Below are 16,936 nucleotides of genomic sequence, written 5' to 3'. Positions count from 1 at the left end.
CCTTCCTCTACGTTTGTGGAAGAACGCACATTCAAGAGCACTGAGCTGAACTGAGTCATGGTCAAAGCCAAGTCGCTAGGAATTACCACTGATGCTGCTGCTGAGTGATGATGATGATGATGATGGTAGTGTGGTGGCTTTGCAGCTTGCACTTCCATTCCGAAGCAGCAATCAATGGTAGTGGTAACCTCCGCGCCGAGGGGCAAATTAAGACAACAGCAACGATGGCAACTTTGTGTGTGCGCCCGCGCGATTATTGCGCAGACGGACCGCGATTCCAAAGTCGATTGAAAAATAATGTTAATCCCACCACACAACACCGTGGCATTTGTGTTCGTGGGGAGAGTTTTTTTCATGACTTGTTCGTAGAAGAATGATTTGCAAATCAAAATTATTCCGTTTCTGTGTTTTTTCGTGGTCTGTCCCCGTATGCCTCTCACTCCCTGGTCTGGGTCATACCGAGTCTAAAGAGCGCTGCGTTGACTGTGAGTCGTTTTTTTTCTCTTTCTATTATGTTTCCAACGTAATCATCGACTCTCATTTATTATCGCTTGCACGTACTCGGATCGTGAGCATCAAAGTAGGAGTATACCCGCCGATCTGGTCTAACCAGCGAACTGTTGTTATAGAAGGCGGTGCTGGATCCGGTTGTGCGGAGCCTACTTAGATAGGATACGATCTTTATAAGCGGATTTTGGTGTAGGTTCTTGTAGGTGTAGGTACGAGGATGAGGCCGGAAAAGGTGAATCGTTGTGCTAATCAGTACATCTATTACTCCCGGACGGTGAAGATTATGACGGAGCTGGACTCTGAGGGGCATTTTAGTTCTTGATTTAGCGAACCCGATTCGGAATTTCTTTGCTATGGGAGGATTTGGTACTCCTTAGTTGAATACTGCTAGAGTGTTAATGGTGAATATCTCATTCGATAACGGTACATAGCTATTTTCTCCGCGGGCTGGTACTTTTTTCTTAAGTCGAACGAAATAAATGCAAAGCTGTTTACGATTGGTTGATTTTCTCGACAGCAGGTAAAATAGGTAATTTTGAACGTCAACTAGACATGCCCAGACGCGTTTAGATTAGCGAAGTGTAACGTGTATCTGCATAACCAAAAACCAGCGCTAATTTTCTCACCGAATGAACTTTTTTGTTCAACGGCTTTTACGACGAATCACAACGCTCGAACGTGTGATACGAAAAGCTGACCTGCAAATGAACGGAATACGCTTTTTGGTTTTGCGGACGAGATCGGCAGCAGTGACGTTGATCACAGAGTTGTGGAAGAGGATTTTTTGACTTTTACAAGGGAGAGATAGTCCGAGCGGTGTTGGTTCCAAAGGAGTTTCATGAACTTTAGCGCAATTTCTGAAACTACAAGTGAGTCCTAAGAAATAGATAAAATTCTACGCGGCAGTCTTATAAACTTCCAGGAGGAGCGGGGAAAGCGTAGTGGGTAAATCGATTGCCTTGTATGCAGGTCACCTAGGCTCGATTCAGTACTCCGCACATATGGTTAGAATTTTTTCTAAAAAGAGTTTTTCTGTCCGAAAAAGGCAAATAATTCTAAGGAAAAAAGCCATGCAAGTTTCAGAAAGAATCTGATAAATTCAGATAATTTACTCAGAAGCTCAGAAGAATTATCAAACTAGTGAGATTTAAATATTTTGCTAGTGCCTATATTTCTGACATTACCCAATTCCAGTTATAACTTTTGTAAATAGAGCACAAACAGCGAAATAGGCTCATAAACATTGAAATGAAGCATTTTTGGTTTTCTAGTCGTTTTCACAAAGTTGTTTTATTTTATTTTCTTCGCTGCTATTGTGATCTGAAACTATTACACGCTTCCAGTTACATTGGTTGAATGAAAATAATTAGCTCTCGATTGTTCCTGCTCTCTTTTCATTCCATGGCAAACAGAACAACAACGAGAGATTGTCGCATGCCGAAGATGTGAAATCGAAACGTTATTCCTACTTACTGACTTAAAAATTCAACTAGTCGCAACATTTTAGTCGCTCTCCGTGATTGTCTATTGATATGTATCGTCGCGTCGTTTTTCTAAGTTATATGGCCATAGAAAGAGACTAGAAAGTTGCAGCCTTAAGTTCATTGTGTGGTTAAATTTAACCTAAGAGCGAAAATTGGAAGCAAACATCGATAGATACTTATATGATTGATTGACTAATGTGTGATTTAGTACCAATTGATATCCACTTGAAAAAAGGACTACAGCACGACAGTCTTATAGCTACAGTGTACGTTTCTAAATATCCGCAATGTTAGTAATACACGAGAGTATTAATTCGCTGTCCGAAAACAACGTTCGGTTTCAACAAGTACCATTAGCAAATAGAACTTCTCTTGCGAGATGCCGTAAGTTAGGAGTAATGTTAGTGTGTTCACAAGTCATCAGCGTCAGTCAAGTGTCATGGTTCTTAAGAAAAGAAGTCAAAACACGATCCAATGCATTTATATAGTTAGATTTTGTACCCTTTATTATTTACAAAGTGATTTTAAACCAATTTTCTTCTAAGGAAGGAATATTGCATATTGAGTTTTAATGGCTTTCCGGCAGATCCCATACGAGCGACTGACTAATGGTTGCGTGTGGAGACCTGTTTACGAGGCTGGGAAATATTTTTCCCTACCAACTGCTTCTAGAGGGTCGTTCTATATCACTATGATACTCTTCCGTGTCATCATCGTGGTTGCATCGCAGTTCCTTCTTTGCATATTGCCCTTACAGGTCACGAGTGTGAACTTCTTCACTGATGGTACAGTTTTTACAGTTGTCAATATTACTTGAGCAACTGCATATTACTAGACAACCATTTGCGATTCAGATAATGGTGCTGGAGACCGTGGATTGGCATTTAGTTCCGTGCTCGGTCTTACCTTTCCACTAGTGCACTCAGAACATGAGTTTTAGAGAACTTAAAAAAAGTCGTAGAATAATCGTTCCAAAATCTGGATTTTGATGTCGGACAAAATCTTAGAACATTTTGAAATTCATAAAAAATGTACAGGAAAATTTATTTGATAAAAATTCTTTTTAGGGGTATATTGTGAAAATCTTCACAAATGTCTATTAAAATCAACAGATGGGCATGCAGTTTCTTCAGTGAAGATGTTTCCTATTATATTCCCTACTATTTTGCTGAATGAAGTTTTTTTTTCGTAAATGACCAAACAAAAATTAGCTATTCATCTTTTTAGGGGTGTTAATCACGAAACTAATAATTCTATAAAAAAGGAAATGATGCTTAAGATACTATAGCTCAAAAATCGTTTTTCGGAGTCAAAACACTTTCGATCACAATTTTGCCTGTTTGAAAAAATTGTGCAAAGGTGTGAAATTTCAAACTCAGTTACCTATTGCTGTTTAACGAATCCAACATTAAGTTTCCATGCCTCCCTCGTCCATTCCCTTCCAAACTGACTGAAGTATCACGCATAATTGAATGCTTGAGTTCATAGGAAATATAAATTCATTCATCAACCTAAGCATTCATTTGCTCTATGTAGACAAATTAAAGGCAGAAGGTTTACATTTTTGAGCATAAATGAACTGCGTAATCTATGTTTGGTGAATTTGGGCTAGATGATCCCTCTTAGAACCAGTATAGAAACAAAACAACTGCGCTGCAAGCGATCGAATGTATGATGAAGTACACAAACGAAAAATTCCATTCAGCCCGGTCGGGATTGAATTGAATTTCTTCCTTCTTTCAAGCTCTCACGGGGATGTCAATTTTTCTGAGCTTTTGTTGTGGTTGGAAATAGTAATCTAGTAATAGTAATAGTAATAGTAATTCAACATCTTCTCATCAATTAGTTCAAACCTAACGAGTTACAAATTTCTAAGCAGACGCCGAAGTTTTTTCTTTAATTTATTTTTGAAAAACTTCGGGGGTAGAGGTCTTTAGTCCCCTAGCCCTCCTCTGGCTACGGCCCTGTTCGGAGTTCTGGGGACCCCAGAGAAGTGTTCAGAACTGCGAGATTTTAGCGATTTCAATACCAACCTCAGGATAGACGTAAAAATTTCACACAAATCTGCATACTGCAGAAGATTTCTTCAAACATGCAAAACAAATTTACGACCTACAGAGAAACCCTAAGAACTCTACGAAATTTAAAAAAAGTCGGTTCGCAGAGTCTTCCACTTCAGGTAGTTCTTACGAATTTCTACAAGTTTTAAAGAAACGTTAATCCAACTTATTGACTAAAAATTCAACTAGTCGCAACATTTTAGTCGCTTTTACGATGCGCAGAGTTAAGAGAATTCAGAGAATTATATAAAATTCAGGAAAGTCGTATAAGTGCCGATGAGTTTTAGCCAAATTAAATGAGGCACTAATCGCTGAACGAAAGTCAAATGTACGTACTATCGAGGTATTCCACAAAACTATGTCTTACTCAATGAGATCAATGTGAGCGGTAACTTCACCAAAAACTTCACGCCCAATTCAATGTTCTCAAGTTTATATCTATATCTAAGTTTTCATGGACGATGCAAGCATTGGTTTACCATCGTTATATACATACGTAAACATAAATGGCCTCCAGAAACAACTCCGAGGGGGCTCGAATTGCCCATCTCTCCCCCACACACTGCAGTGCAGTCTCAATCAGCTACAGACCATAAAGAAACCCCCGAAACTCTACCATGTGCACTTTTTGCTTATTTATATCCTGTCTGGCTGAAGCTCTACACTAGCTCTGTTGATGTGGGGCTTTTCCGTCAGCTAGCAAACCATCTCGTGGGGTGAGAAGAAGGTCACGAGGGAGATGTAACATCCTTCTTGTGCGCCTCTTCTTGCTCACCATAGACCACCCACTGCAGCCAGCCAGGTCTCTACTAGGTCAGTGTTAGTGTGTGAGTATAGTACACTATTGCTATATCGTGAGAGTGGACGGTATATGCGTGCGAGTGTGAGTATAGAGATTTTCACTGATGGCGACGGTCGGTTATGACAATGTTTACGTTTATGATTATAGCTTTACTGTATAGTCTTCTGAATGTTTTTACAGTTTCTGCTAGTTCATCATCGTCGTCGTCGTTGTCGTCTTACATTGTACGCGTGCATCATTGTCGGAGCGGAAGCAGAGACCTTCTCCGAGCTCGGATCAGTCTCTTGCTCATTACTGGACAAAACGAACAGACACAATGCAATAAAGAGAATATCGTGAATGACGAAGGAAATGGGAAAAATAAAGAGGATAATGACAACATTAAAGCTGGTGGAAAATCGCATATGGTATTAGAGGGGATGTGTAGAGCTAGAGCAGACAAATAAGGAAACAAGACAAAAAAAAACAAAAACTTGCTTGGCAGGGTTGGAAGTTGTTATTTGTGGAATGAATTTAAAGATTATTTTTCAAGTACAATGAAACTTATCTTTTTGTTCATTCACTCTTCTCACCAATGATCGTAAAAACGGTTATCTACGGGCGATAAGCATGTTAAAAACATTGAACACATTTGACCATTTTTGTCAAGCGAATTGCGTTTGTGTTTAAAAGGATTTTAACCTAAACAACCCAATTTCCAATTTTAGTTAGGAACTAATATTACCAAATTGTAACAAATCTATAGATATAATTGGAAACTCAATAACCAAGCCTACTCTTCTCTCACAATTCTCTCTTTCTTCTCCAAACGGCAACCAATAAACGCACACTATCAAACGAATAATGACAGAGCCAACTGGCGAGCAAGAGAGAGAGGATAATGACCAGACCATTACGAGGCAAAATTCGTAACCGAACCGATCCACCATCCAGCGCCTGTTCAGTTCGGATTCAGTCGTGCAACGGTAAGCATCCTCGGGATCAGTAGCAGCAGTGGCCAAACGAGTACGAGAAAGTCCAAGTCAGTCTCTATCTATATGGTGTGTATCGGTACCGTGTACTGTGTGTACGTGTCTGTGTTGGTAGAAATATTGTGACCAAGCCTTCTACATCCATGTATGCTTTTTGAAGGAAAAGTAGTTCATTGAAGAGATATATGTACGCGCAGTGTTTGTGCCGTGGATAAAAAAGCATAGAAGGTGAAATCGATGCAGTAGAGTCAGTCTCCTCGGATTACTCGTGATTGAGGAAGTTTGAATTTGCTGTGAAGCAGAAGCAGTTAATCGATAGAAGACGGAGCAAATGTAAGTGTAATCCGCCCCCTTGTTGGACTGAACAAAAAAAATGTACTCCTAGCCAGTCAGACTACGGCTTGAGCAAGAGTTAACGAACCACGTCAGCTGTCTTGGGCGATATATTGAGTCTGCGAGCAGCTGGTTAACTAAAAATACAGTAGGAATCAGCTAATCTGCGCATTTGAGTTGGACTTGCCCGTTTTTTTGTGTGAGTGTGCGAAGATACCCCAGGGTTCATGGCAGGCAACTCCAATTTTAAGACGCAGTATCTACGGAACTGTAGTATGCTTCCCGAAAATGCGACCATCACCATGTGTTGTTTGTTGCGCAATTTTCCGATTCCTTTATCACAATTAAGCAGATAGCTTTAATTTGGTTTGTGCTGCTTGCTGCTGCTCGACAGCTAGCTGGCCCCTTTGCCTTGTCTTGCCTTGGCGATCTGCTCGTGTTGTGTGTTGGTTGTGCACCCGCAGAGCTTACGGAGAGATATACGTGTGGCGGTCGTTAACAAAGAGTGCAAACATAAAATACATTTCTGCTTGATTTTTTTTGCAATCTGCCTGCCTGTTCGCTTGTCTGCTGTTCGGTTTGTGTTAGTCGGGGAAAAACACATTGATTCATCGCGAGCTCGAGTGAAACGTCGACCAGTCACACGAAAAGTGTGCACAAGCGAGGAAAAATAAATAAATTATACACTAGATGGATTGAGAGGGAGATGGAGGACATGGCGCAGCAGAAATTCAATAGAAGAAGAAATGAAATCGAAGATATAATATAAAGAAAACCTTCAGCACACACAAAGTGGAATTTCGAAGAAGCACAAAAACAGAAGAAGAAAAATAATACGGTTTGTGTGATGACGATGGTTCCGACCCCGCACGGCTGGCGTTCGTGGTTTTATAATGGCAGACGAATGAACGTGCGAACGGACAGACAAAGTGAAGAACATGTACCATATGAAGTGAGATTCAGTAGGAGTGTGGCAGCTCGACGCGGGGGCTCCTTTGCCTACTCCCTGGTGATTTTGCTAGGCAGGAAATAAGCATAAAACGCCAGTCACCAGCAACCGGACTGGTTGATGGTCTTTCCATGGATTTATTAGCAAGTGGATGTTCTACATGTGTGCGGGTGTTTGGCACAAGCCTAATTTATCGTTCCGCAGACGGCGGGACCATTACCAAAGGATATGGCCAAATGTCTGATGCATAACAGTGTTGGAGTCACATTAATGCACTTCGTGAAGAAATTAGACTCATATAGCTGATTCGTTGCAATGGATTAGATTAGACGCAGAAGGCAAGCGATAACGGTGAAATGGGTTCTTGTTGTCACTTATCAGGTCGTGACAGGACGTTAAGTTCGTTATCAAAACCACAGTCGTCTTGAAACCACAAAACTGTGTAACAAGCAAATCGGGTTTCTCTATCGTTCGATGCGGGTGTCTGCGTCGGTCGAAAGTGCAAATCTCTGCAACGCAATTATACACCACATAGAGCTTCTTTGGTCGAAATTAGTGTGGTATATCCCGCAGTATTATCAGTTGGATTACCGACCCTGCTGATCGTTTGTATGTGGATAGATCCATACAGATAAGAAAGAAAGAGCGAGCGGGAACGAGTTGTTTTCTTCTAGAGAGTCGACGGTTGTGGGATAATTTTGGCATAGACGTCACATGATCACATGAATCAACTCAAAGATATACGAAAAGAGTCTGTAACTGTATATAATTCATTATCATCCTCTTGGAAAAGTACAGTATATCAGTTGAATGTTGTTCGAAACTAAGTCTCGCGCTTATTAGGAGTTTCGTGTTAAGTCAATTCAATGTAAATTTCTTCTGAACTCATTTAAAATCGGATAGATGTGGAAGAGACATTGATACTTAGTTTCACGAGCACATCCTTGTTAAGTTGGATTTTGTCTTTCGAATTTATCTCATCAGTAACTACCATCAATTTGGGCCAAGTTAGTCGATGTATCAAAACTAGTATCCATGTTAGCAATAGTTAGATACTATGTCCAAACAGCTACATATATGACGCCTAAATCAGTCTCATGTTCTATGGGATTTCCTATCTACATGGGACTGACTTGCGATTATGGGCAGTAAAGCAAATGCTAAGTCTCGAGTTATCTCCTGGGAAGGATAGGCAAAAGTTCCCGGGAAGCAGAGGTAGAAGCTGTGGTTTTCTGACGAAAAGGCGAGAACGAACATACTACATACTACGGTCCCTGTGCGCGAAGTTCAGATATTCTATTTCAACAGATTATGAATCCCCGGGGACTGCACTGAATAGAGATAGCAGACACTTTTCTAACGTGCTCAAATTGATATGGTAACGATGGACGCATGGTTCCAAATTGGTGTTAATTGCATTTAAAACATACGAAAATGACACATTTGCTTCAGTTCGTTCGTACATACCTAAATGTTATTATTGTCGAACACAAAATCCATAAAGAATATGAAATTTAATGATTTCATTCTGCTTCTATCATTTCCCATATTTTTCGGTGCAAAAACTATGTTTTGTTGCCTTCAATGAGCGATTTGCCATTAAGTCGTCGCTGTTGTGCTATCTTATGACAAGCGCCATTTTGCACATTTCGAGAAAAACGATTTTTAAAGTTTGAGATTGAATATCTTGAAACATATAAATGGTATAAACAATTCAAAGAAGACAATTGATCCTTCTATCTATTCTGTATTAATCTCTCAAATATTACGAAAATCGGTTGGCTATGTTGCGAGTTTTTACTATAAATGTAAACAAAAGTCGCACTCACACATGTCATAGGTATTGATGAAAAAATTGGTATGGCGTGTCATAATCGTGCAGCGTTGCACCCAAGTCTACCATAGACCAAGCGGTAGACTTGGGTGCAACGCCCAACTCCTACTTAACAGAAGACAAAGAATTCTTCACACTTCTTTTCCATGTCCATATGAGCCTGCCTGGTCATAGTTTTCCGTTCTAAGTTTATAACTGATTCGCTCTAGAATAGCTATCCGTCTTTCAATTTCATTGCTTTTGTTTCTCTTAGTCTCAAATTCGCCGAAAATAACCAACAAAATCGATACAGTAAAATCTGTATTTCAAAATCAGCGGAATTACTAAGTTCTTGTTTAGTAGGAAATTATTGAACGAACTATGCTTTTATTATTCCCCGTATTTGGTACCACACAGGATGCCGACTTCCTCAAGCCAGTAGCTTCCAATTCTATTAGCAACCGCTGATGGTTAACGTCACTTCTATCGTAAACAGACACCCAGCAATATGGAAAAGGTCGCAATCATACACAAAGTAAAGCTCGTATGTATTGCGCGGGTTTCAGCAAACGTGCAACCGCGCCACTGTCGAAGGCGGAAGTTGATAGTGTGCGGAGCAGCAGAGTACTTTGTACGTGTATAAATCACATTACTAGTACCTGCCTGTCATCCTCCGTTGCGCCTCCTTAGGATTGCATATTTACGATTAAACACGCGCATGGATCCACATCGTGTTTGCTGCATTGAGGAAGTGCGGGTCCGGTGAGCACCGTATACAACGGATAACGAAGGCAAGGACATGTGTCTCTAGCGGAAAATGTCTCGAGACGAAAAAATCGCAATTTTCTAAGTTGCTTCCATTTAATGGAAGCTGTCAGTTGGATACTCATTTCACCCCATGCTCCCCTGCTGGCAAGTAAGAAAATAACTCACGCATTTCTGCTACTTCCCATCAGTTCTAATGCTCGTTTCGTCCAACACCTTTTTTACGAGAAACTAGCGCTAAATCTTCTTTATTTCTCTAAACAAATACGAATATTGAATCATTAAACAGGTCTGAGTTCGGCCGCGGATGAAAGCCGCTGGTTTCACGTAAAGTTTATTCTATTACATTCTTCTTTCGCTTCGCGAAATGAAGACAGTCCCCCGAACGGAACTGAAAGAAACACCAACACACATCGCAACGATTCCCTTTTTGGCGTGTGGCGGCGGTTCGGCGGCATCGTCTTTTTTCTTCATTTTGTTCCGCCTTTTGCCAAGAACTGCGCAGCGAATCAAGGCTTCCGGGGTCAACACTCGTTACGGCCTTTGAGTTTAGGGGCTAATTATTACAGCTTACAGTTTTCCGATTGGAGAAATTTGACAGTACTGAAATAGTAGGAATCCTACCGTTGTGACCCCGAAAGGTGAGCGCACGCACAAACACACGGTCAACCGAGTTCGCATGTAAAGTGCGTGAGGTCGTGATTCCAGTTGAAGTGGCTATATTTGAAATGCAAAACTGAATGCAAACACACACACGAAAGAAACGAAACGCTCAAGAAACACGTTTCCAATGGTTAGCTGTTGTCTTATTGGGGAAATTGAGGATCGTAAAGGCTCGCTGCCGGTGCCGCCACTGGCAGTTAGGCTTTTAATGTAAAATTTTAATCATTCGAGGAATAACTGGATTTAACGGCTTCGATTTGAAAGAGGATGTTTCGGGCCACTTTGACGGGGGGCAAAGGTCGAATTTTGATAGCTGTCATGTCGTTTTTTTGCCTGGATTAACTTCCAAACGAGCTCCAATGTTGAAGATATCCGAGATTAACATTGTAATGTGCCACAAGGAAACCACTAGATTCAGTCATCTTCTGCTTGTTTATTAATAATCAACTCTTAGTCAACTTTTACGTTTTCAGGTACAAGAAAAACTTTTTTTGCCTATTCCTAATTTCCTTATATTGCATCACACATTTTTGACAAATCTGCAAAATTTGAACATATTTACTAATATACCTGTTTTTTGAATGTACAGAATCTATTCATGATACAAATTCGAATACCACCGCCACAAGCCCCATAAATCGCAGTATGACAAACTGACATCGCCGCAGTCAACTAAGATTGCGCCGCCGCCGCCGCAAAACAAACAATTGTCAGAGCCCGAAATGAAAGAGTCCCTACGTCGCCGTCATCGTCGTCGGCAAAACAAGGGTCGGCCGCCCCAGCAGCGACGGACGGAGGTCGTTCAACCTGAATATTCCCGCACCGACACCGTCCAGCTTCGTCGTCGTCGTCGTCGCAAACACTTGAACACGCAGGCAGTCAGGCAGGCAGCCGCAGCAGCAGGGAACACCATTAACCGCAACGTGTATATCGGTCGTTTCTCTTTTGCCTGACTGCGTTTATTTCATCCTGTTGGCCATTCTGCTGTATGCTGGAATCCGTTGCTCGATGTTCCCTCTGCTCCGGAGGAGCATACGTTTCGAACGCACAAGGGAAAAACGCACGAATACGTAGAAAATGTGGGAAAATAAAAGCTAACTGGCGAATAAAGCATAATGCGTTCATGAACGAAACACGAGGGAATGTTTACAACCAATAACGTGACCCACGATGACTATGAAAGTGATTAAACAGCGATGATGGTTGAGACTTCGGCTCGCCGCTTGTTGCTATTGTGAGACGAATCTCGGAACAGCCATAATCTCAATCAGTCCCCACCATGTGATCATTGTTCGTAATGGGCTATTCGGAAGACTTGTGCAGTATGTGACAGTACTGAGGTGCCATCACGACACACTCCCGTATCAACGAAAGGACATTGACTAAATTACAGCGGATCACAGCATTCGCTCTACTTGCGCGCATATTATGTGAGACCCCAAGTACGGCAATGTCCATAATGGGGGTCCAAGAGCCGTGAGAGTATCCAGCGCGAACGACCCTATATAGAGCAGCACAATTCAAGGTCGTTGGCCTTGATGGCTGTGTGTTGATTATACGGGGAACAACGGCAGTATGAAGCTGCAGTGCTGCCAGCCAGAAACGATGAATACAGGCTCGGTTCGCCACAGTAGCTTATTGTTTCGCATGAAAGCCAATATTTTGCTCGGAGCCTCGATGTTTAGGTCCGTTCTGAAGTTTTTGCAGCGTAGCGGATAAAAGGAATATGGTGAATGTTTACGGTATGCATGTTTTTGCAGTTGAATCCATAATAATAGTTGGACGGCACTGTGTCCGGTCGTTCGGTCAGTTGGAAAGGCAGAGGAAACTTCTGAGGGGGATTTCACTTTATGTGTTTCCACATTATGCTTCCTTCCTTTCAAGGTAAAAGTTGCGCGCCTATTCGTGCAACGAAGCAATACTCAGGTGGGGACGGAGAGAAAATTGTGTGGCACTCAGAAAACCGTCGCTTGTAATGCCAGGTGTAGAAGCTGAGAAGTTGATCAGTGAAGCTCTATGTCATTCACAGCCATGAAATGTTATGAATGTCGCCAAGTTTCAATAGGATGGTATCCGAATAAAGATCGTATTCATGGTGGTGATGCGATGCTCGAAAATTCAAATCCGCCATGTAGAATTTAGGTAATTTATGTAATGTAACTTCTCACTTAAGCCTGTAAGAGAATCTCCTCATCCAAAGCCTAAACGCGGAGGTTTATTTCGATTTTTTTAGAGAATAAACCAAAGAGGTAGGTCAATAATCTTACGTGTATGTAGTTACATGTCTGAAGAATAAAAACAACTTAGCTAGCACCGGATTGACCCTAGCTCCAAGATCGGACACTATTTGTGTTCCTGAGCAAACCCCTGGCCAAGCGTGATATCCCGACAGAACAAGGAGTTTATTTTTAAGTTAGCACTAAGCTAGTATCGGTTTCTGATGAGACGAAGTGAAAACGCAAGGTTTTGTGTCATTCACGCGTAAAAGTGTTTTACCCATTTTTTTCCTTAGTGGAGAAAAATGGGCTTTCACTCGTCAGTAACTGACACCAACTTGCAGCCAGTTAGACAATATATTGAAAATAACAGCAAATTGGCGCCAGTTAGACTATACTCGTCAACGAGCTAGAGTTTCTTGCTCTCATACCTAAGGATTTCTTTTTCCTATATTCGTCAGCAACCCAGAGCTTCTGCGCTTGGCCAATCGAGTTATCACTCGGTACCAGCCATATTCTTTAGTCGTTCACACATTTTGTGTGAAGGTGTTGGATTCAATGCCTAATTGCGCCAATTTGATGTTAGACGATATATTCTAACTAGTAGCAAGTTGGTGTCAGTTACTGACAAGTAGAACACGAAGCATTCAAATTCAACTTTGTTATTTTTGCGTTTTCAGCGAAAAATAATTTTCTTTAAAAAATGCCAATCATTTTCCATAAAATCGTTTATTTCCACATGGAAAAAAAAAATCGTCGAAAATTCGTGAAAAGAATCACGATTTCACTCGTGATAACTGAAACCAAACTCCCGAAATCATGAATAATGAACCTCATATTTATTAAACTGTTTGTCTTGAATTACTAAATTTATTATTCATCAAGAAGCGAATACATGACCTACTTAGGAGGACTCAAGATTCGTGAAACTCAATTCCACTTTACTGGAGATGTTTCGTTGTTAATAAATATAGTTCTTAATTTGAAGTTTTATTTTACCTATATCGTCCAAATGAACCGAGAATTCAACAATGTTTAGGATTTCAGGTGGTTGATCGCGATTGTCCTATTCTTTCCGTGCGTTATTGTGATATTTTATTTATGAGTAAACTATCGGATTTTTATAGTAGAATATTATGACTAATGTTATTGCCTTCAGGAGGATTTTTGGTGGGATATGGGAAAACAGATCAAAATGGTGAGTTAAGCGAAAGCATTGGCCGCAGCTTCCACCCAACACGTTTGATCTATTCAATTTCCACACTAGACACCAAAGCCTGAATTTTTATTACCGCCTGGTGGTGGTTTTAGCATCACCCATCATACTTCGGTAGGTGGCAGAGCTGATAAAGACCGCTAATACGATAATCATGTGTTCTTTCTGGGACGTCATCATATCCCAGGGGTAGCATAATTGTTTGTGTATTGGGCGGGAGTCCCAAGGGTTGCTGGTTCGGATCCTGCCTCTGGGGGATTTTTTCAAATAATTACTTTCGTTTAACTCACCACTTCGATCTGTTTTCCAAGTTGTATATCACCAAAAAGTCATAAATAAGGCATTGGCACACGGAAATCTGTTCATAAATTCATGAACAAAAGGTCACGATTTCGCGACTAAACGATTTACGAAAACCGTGACCAAGTTCCTGAAATTATGAATAATAAACCTCGTATTCATAAAACTATGTGTGTTTTCAAAAGACTAGTTCTCCTCGAATATATACATTAGAATGTTTGGTTGGGTTACTGTTATTGTTCCCTGGACATGTTTAATTTTTGTTGTGATTCTTGTTCATGATTTGGGAATACACAGCCGACAGTCAAACGTTGTTCATGATTTCAATAGCTTATTCGCGATTTTTGTGATTTCTCATCACGTTACCGTGCTATTTTATTCAGGAGTTTTCTATCGGATGTTTCTGTCAGACAAGCAGGATTCAAGTTTATGATTTTAGGATCTTAGTTGCGATTTTCGTAATTTCTATTCACGTGATTTTTGTACCTTCCGTTCATGTTATCGTGATATTTTAGTCATAAATAGAGCAATTCATGTCCATGATTTCAGGATCTTAGTCTTATCGTGATACTTTCTTTTATAGCTTACTTTCAAAGAGTAATTTAACTAATGTTCATGATATCAGCAGTTTGATCATGTTCTCTTCGCCTTATCATGATCTTTTATTTGTTGGTTACTTTCGGTTTTTTACTCGGGATAGCGTTACAATATGAACTGGAGCATAAAAATGTGACTGCTTCGCGATATACTGTTCTGTGGACTATATCACGCAAACTATTTAGAATTTTCAGCGCAGTTTTCGTTTTCCATCCGGATATCACAATGAACATTATTTAATGAATAACGATGTTCGAGGTACTAATATATTTTTTTATATCTACTTCTCGTACCTATTACTGGTCGCTAGCAGCTGGGTATTTCATGAAAAAGTGCATGGAACAAAAATGAAAAATTCCACGAATAATACTCCAAATTTTGTGAAAGTTCACGTAAAAATTTCATTACCATGTTGCATGGAATTGTAAATGATTAGGGATATCTTCTAAATATCTCCAGCACGCAAAATAAATTGTAAATCATGTACTAAGAATCATGAACAAGATCACGAAAACATGAATAATATTTTACGATTTCGTGAACTTTTGCACGAAAACGAATGGTAAGCTGTGACTATTATACTAGGTTTCATGATTTCGTGAACTATTTTACGAGCATGGATATTGGATGGTGGCTACTATATTAGAGATCATGAATTAGTTCACTGGGATTGAATGGATTCATGAATAAAATTCTGAATTTCGTGAAATAGTTCACGAGAAAATAATCAGAATATTTTGATTTTGTGAACTAATGTTCCCATATCTATGAAGAACATCATGAGTCAACCTGTGATTTTATGAATAATGTTCATAAAATTGTGAACTAGTTCGCGTACTGAAAATCGTATTAGAAATAACTTGGCGGAAACCGCGACTGAAGTTTACAAAACAACCAATATTTCCACTAATAAAAGCGTTATGCGGGCGCTACTTATAAAACACATGATTTTTGATCATGGTTCTATTTTCATAACGTAAAAGTGTGATTGTTCCAGAGCACATGGCACTTTGTTCACGATTTTGGGAACATTTTTTTCCGTGCACTTACGTCAAAAACCAAAAAAAAAAGAATTATTTGTTACTTCATGAGACAGGACCTAGCTAATTTTCGGATTTTCGGTGACGTATACGTGATTTAAGGAACTTAATCATGATTTTCGTCACTTTTGCCTTATGATACTTTAATTTACTATCGGATATTTCACGCGATATAAGGTGATTCAAGTTTATGTTTTCAAATGTTTAATCAGAATTTTCAACATTTTTCGATGTGTTACTCTTGAGTTTACTATCGGATTATACATGTAGCTCATGTCTATGATATCATGAGCAACGTTACCTTTTTCGTAATTTTGCATTGCGTTACTGTGTTATTCAATTGTTCAGTTTATTGACGATTTTTTTATGTGCAGTAATGTGACTCATGCTTATGATTTCGGAAGCCTAACCAAGATTTAAAAAATTCTATTATCGTGATATTGTACTTTATCAGATTATCGCACGGAGTATCGTAACAATATAAACTGGAGCGAGAAAGTGTATACTATCGGCAGTATTCTATGGTATTGTGATCTATTCCACGAACACGAACTGTAAATGAGTAATGTATGTAATGTAGTAGCATAGTTTTTGTTTTCTTTCCGGACATCACACTGAACTTCATTAAATTCATAACGACGGTCGTGTTCTTTCTGGGACGTCATCATATCCCAGGGGTAGCATAATAGTTGGTGTATTGGGCCGGAGTCCCAATGGTTGTTGGTTCGGATCCTGCCTCTGAGGGGATTTTTTCAATCAATTATTTTCGTTTAACTCACCTAACATAAAAATTTGAGTTTTTAGTGTTACGAATTACCTTCGTCAGTAACTAACACCAACTTAATGCTAGTTAGATAAGTCCAAATTGGCGCCAGTCAGACACTAAGATCTAAAAAGTTATATCCTACGTGAACGCTTAAATGACTAATTTTAGTGGCTTAACTGAAGCCAATTTGGTACTGGTTTAGACTTATCTAGCTAGCTAGTTTGTGTTAGTTACTGACGAGGAAAATCCGAAACACTAAAAAGCCAAACTTTGATATCTTCACAAATTTAAGAGTTATGCAGGGGTTTCGTAATTGAACACAATTACAACCAGCTAATCTACTGGTTTTGTATCGTAAAAAGGCGATCCGTTCCAAAAAATTAACAATTGATTCACGACTTTTGGAACACCTTTTTCCGTACAGCTACTTCGATACAACGTCGATTAAAGA

The 16,936-nt window shown here is 39.9% G+C and overlaps 1 protein-coding gene across 3 annotated transcripts in view; it reads left to right on the top strand.

Moving 5' to 3' along the window:
• The window catches only part of LOC131677160 (AN1-type zinc finger protein 6), an 88,816-nt gene that overhangs the window by 30,752 nt on the left and 41,128 nt on the right, over positions 1-16,936 (top strand). The window contains exon 1 of one of the 3 annotated variants that reach the window (XM_058956836.1): positions 5,819-5,896. The exons of 1 other annotated variant lie outside the window; for it this stretch is intronic. The gene's annotated coding sequence lies outside the window, so the exon portion shown is untranslated. One more of the 3 variants, XM_058956834.1, reaches the window with a different exon arrangement.

Source organism: Topomyia yanbarensis, chromosome 1, assembly GCF_030247195.1.
Source record: "Topomyia yanbarensis strain Yona2022 chromosome 1, ASM3024719v1, whole genome shotgun sequence".
Lineage (NCBI taxonomy): Eukaryota > Metazoa > Arthropoda > Insecta > Diptera > Culicidae > Topomyia > Topomyia yanbarensis.
This window is presented reverse-complemented; position numbering and strand designations above follow the sequence as displayed.